General features: G+C 43.5%; 1 pseudogene across 1 annotated transcript; it reads right to left on the reverse strand.

Annotated features, from left to right (window-relative positions):
* Positions 1 to 2,806: 2,806 nt before the first annotated feature.
* On the reverse strand, positions 2,807 to 3,432 carry LOC309543740 (cytochrome c oxidase subunit 5A, mitochondrial-like; annotated as a pseudogene). Its single transcript has one exon. The product of its transcript is annotated as a cytochrome c oxidase subunit 5A, mitochondrial-like (transcript).
* Positions 3,433 to 4,512: the final 1,080 nt, after the last annotated feature.

The following is a 4,512-nucleotide window of genomic DNA, read 5'->3' on the forward strand; positions in this document are numbered from 1 at the left end:
CCACTGCCTCTTCCTCTAAACCACTCAGGTCACCTGCATGACGTTCATTCCATGTGGGGTCGAGGACCTCATCGTCCTCCACGCAGTCTTCACCCCTGCAACCCTTGTCGGTCTCCACAATTCGGAATTCCGCAGCAGTTGGCACCTGTGTTTCGTCATCATCCGAGACGTGCTGCGATGGTCCTCCCATGTACTCATCTTGAGACATAAGTGGTTGGGCATCGGTGCACTTAATCTCTTAAACTTCTGGGTGGATGGCCCTGGGAAACCATGCTAACAGAGTCATCAAAAAGAAGAAGAGACTGCTGCATGACTTGGGGCTCAGACTGCTTGGCTGATTTGCAAGGGGGTGAGGTGAAAGATTTTAGGACATCGGCTGCAGGTGCCAACTCTGACCTTTCAGCAGAAGACTGGGTGGGAGACAATGTGAAGGAACTGGAGGCACTGTCAGCAACCCAATCTACTATCGCCTGTACTTGTTCTGGCCTCAACATTTGTAGAGGAGCATTAGGCCCTGCCAAATACTGCTGTAAGATTCTGTCGCCTAGTCGCAGCTGAGAAAGGTGTTTCACTTGTGCGTGTAGCTGGCACAGATCGACCACGTCCTCTCCTTGCAACAGGAGTTCCACCAGCAGCACCACGACCCAGCACTAGCATCGTGGAGCAGTATGTGTGCACACCCCTAGACGTACTGAATGAAGGGTCTGCCTCCTTCAACTTCTGGGTCTCCAAATTGGGCACATTGCCTGAGCTTGCCCTTTACGCCTTGGAGGTGCTGGCCTGCCCTGCAGCCAGTGTATTATCTGAATGTGTATTTAGCACGGCTGGGGGCGTTATCACAGACTAGCGCAGCCGCCTGTCTAGAGCCAATGTAGACAAGCTCACGTTCATTAAAATGAACCAGGCATGGATCCCACAGGACTTGTCCATACCTTGTGCAGAATAGACATGTATACCGGCCTTACCCAGCCAATGTTGTATTTGATATTTCTAACTCTTTTGGGGTGTACCTTAATTTAAAAAGAAATAAAATTAAAAACAAAAAACAGTGTTGGCTACCTCGTCCTCCTCCACCGCCATTTCCACCTACACTGCCACCTCAACCTCCTACTCCATATGGGCCTCATCCTCCTACATCATTCAAGATGAAAATATTTTATTTTTCTGTTTTTTCTGTTATTTTAAGTTATTTCCCTATCCACATTTGTTTGCAGAGCACTTGCCATGCTCTTAAGATGAGTTTGCTGCCATTTGCAGCCCTCTAGCCCTTTCCATGTTTGTTTTAGAGCCATTTTAGTGCTCAAAAGTTTCGGGTCTCCATTGACTTCAACAGGGTTCGGGATCAGGGCAAAGTTCGGGTTAAGTCCGGTTCACGAACCCGGACTTTTTTTTCCAAGTTCGGTCGAACCCGCCGAACCCGGACATCCAGGTGTTCGCTCAACTCTATCCACAACGCATCCTATCCCTATTTTTTTTTTTAAACAACTTATTAGAACTGTACAATTTAGCAGAGTACTTAGGTTAACATTTGCTCTGCTGTCACCATCCCATGAGTTCAGGGGCCTTAAACAGGCTCCCTTTACTGTCATTCCTTTTATAAGTAATCAGTTAATAAAATACCAGCATTGTTTCTAGCAAGTAATGTAGAGCTCTGTGTATTAAGTCCTGACAAAGCTGATTGGTCAGCAAAAGGCGTTGACGTCACGTCACGCTACCTGTCTGCTGTGGCTCACCTGAGCTGGAGCGTGGGAGCTGAGTACTATCAACCATCACTGAAGTTGTGGAGTTATGGATGGTCTGTTGGCGCCTGAAGCACTTTAATGAATACATGCTTCTGATATGAACCATCTGCAGTTGTATTCCTGCACAGCCCGTATATTACCGGAGTCCTTATTGATCTAATTCGTTGAGCAGGGGATGGTTGGGCAATGCCTGCAAACACTTCAGTGAGTATACATCCATGACATGAACTATCTGGATGTTACATCCATTCACAGCCTGTCCACTTTATCAGTTCAATCGGATTTTTACCCCTGCTTAATCATAGACTGCACAACCTTTCTGACATTTGGAGGACTGGTGTACGGCGGTCAGTGAGGTCGCAAGCATCAGAGGAATATATATATATATATATATATATATATATATATATATATACCGTCACTGCTGTGTATTTATGAAGGAATATTATTCATGATTAGTAGTGATGTATGTTCATGCTGAACTGTGACCCTATTCATTGTGCCAGACATGCCTTTTTATGACTGTGTTATGGTTTCATGAATTACCTGTTGGCAGATTATCAGGATCACTGTACCTGAAGTATAACTTTAAGCCTGCATATGATGATATGCATATAACTCTTTCAGTATTCAATCTTCATTGGGCCACATATTCAATTGAACCCAATGCCGTATGTATTGGCTTGTGTATGGTGATCTTGTCGGTATCGCTGTTCAATTTTCACTCAGGCTCTCAGTTAAGTCCGAGTGTCAGAGATTAGAGGTCGGTGTCTTCTTTGCCAGTCCTCGGATATGTTTGACCTCAAACTGAGCCATATATAGCTCCTGTATGACTATTTTATGAACATATTGCTTATATTGCACATGTATTGCTTTATGCCAATTGTTTCTACTTATCGCTCTAGAGGTGTGTGTATGCAGCAGAGATATGTGTGTGTGTGTTTTTAGTGACTACATAGTCAAATTTTTGATGACAAGGTGGAGGGTTCCATATATATATTTTTAAATTTATCACCAATTGTTCCTTGATGAGTTAATAAACATAAATCTTTTTTTTTTTCAGATTAAACAATATCCCTTTATTAGGTCCAACATAATATTACACACACTGGGACTCAATAAAAGAACATTTTGTTGCATTTTTTTCAAATAAAGGTAATATGTTAACATTTTTGTATTTGTGGATGGCTCTTTACAATCAAGTAGATGTTCATAAAACGTTTGGATGGATAACCTGTAATGCTCATGACTTGTCCAGGCCCAGCTCTTCTGGGGTGGAGATACCAAGCTCATCTAAAGTCGGTCTGAGCTCCTGGATGACATAGGGGTAGATTTCCTTGTGAGGTCCAGCCTTGTCCTTTACTGCTTCCAAAATACGGACAGTACTTGCAAAGTCATTTAACCGTCTGCAAGCCCGCAAGGCAGCATCAAGGATTTTTGGTTCAGGAACTAAATCGTAACCAATGAGTGTGTTTATACCTTTCCTAAGCTCCCATGTATCAATGTCTGGCTTGTTGAAGTACGTAACCCAGCGAGCATCAAATTCCTCATCTGATTCGTGTTTGGCTTGAGAATAGCACCGAAAAGCTATTGTAACTTGGGAAGCGGCAAACTAAGGCTGTGGGCGGCACCGGGCCAGACTGCGGACACCGGAGGACACACATAGCCGGAGAAGAGAGGCCCCGAACATGGCTGAGCTGAGAGCTGGACACTGGATCCAGGCCGGAAGAACGAGGTACTCACACCACACAGCTCCACTAAACATAAATCTTTTTATTAGGAATTGGCTTGGTGTATTCTTTGGAAAATCATGCTGATTTATACCCCGGTGGTCACTCAGTTCATTATGGCGCTTTAGGGCAATTTTCTTTTTCTTTTTGCTGTCATTTTTTCTTTATGCTATTTTTGCCATATGAGTACCGCTTATTTGTTATCTTTTAAATTTTATGAGCGAGTGGGTCTTTTTTGATTTTGTGGATTTAAGCGCTGAGTATGCTATTCATCTTCTGTTGAGCTTCAGCTGGTAGACAGATGGCCTTAAGTTCTCCTGGAAAAATGTCTTGATAAACTTGGGAATTCATTTTTCCCTTCGATGATAGCAATCCATCCAGGCCCTGACACAGCAAAGCAGCCCCAAACCATGATGCCCCCAACACCATACTTCACAGTTGGGATTAGGTTTTGATGTTGGTGTGCTGTGCCTCTTTTTCGCCACACATAGTGTTGTGTGTTTCTTCCAAACAACTCAACTTTGGTTTCATCTGTCCACAGAATATTTTGCCACTACTGCTATGGAACATCCAGGTGCTCTTGTGAAAACTGTAAACGTGCAGCAATGTTTTTGTTTGGACAGCAGTGGCTTCCTCTGTGGTATCCTCCCATGAAATCCATTCTTATTTAGTGTTTTACGTATTGTAGATTTGCTAACAGGGATGTTAGCATTTGCCAGTGACTTTTGTAAGTCTTTAGCTGACACTCTAGGATTCTTCTTCACCTCATTGAGCAGTCTCAATTTGCTCCCCTAGTCATCTTTACAGGACGGCCACTCCTAGGGAGAGTAGCAGCAGTGCTGAACTTTCTCCATTTATAGACAATTTGTCTTACCGTGGACTGATGAACAGCAAGGAGATACATTTATAACCCTTTCCAGCTTTAAGCAAGTAAACAATTCTTAATCGTAGGCCTTCTGAGAGCTCTTTTGTGCAAGGCATCATTCACATCAGGCAATGCTTCTTGTGAATAGCAAACCCATAACTGGTGTGTGTTTTTT

Source organism: Pelophylax lessonae, assembly GCF_965119305.1.
Source record: "Pelophylax lessonae genome assembly, chromosome: 1".
Classification (NCBI taxonomy): domain Eukaryota; kingdom Metazoa; phylum Chordata; class Amphibia; order Anura; family Ranidae; genus Pelophylax; species Pelophylax lessonae.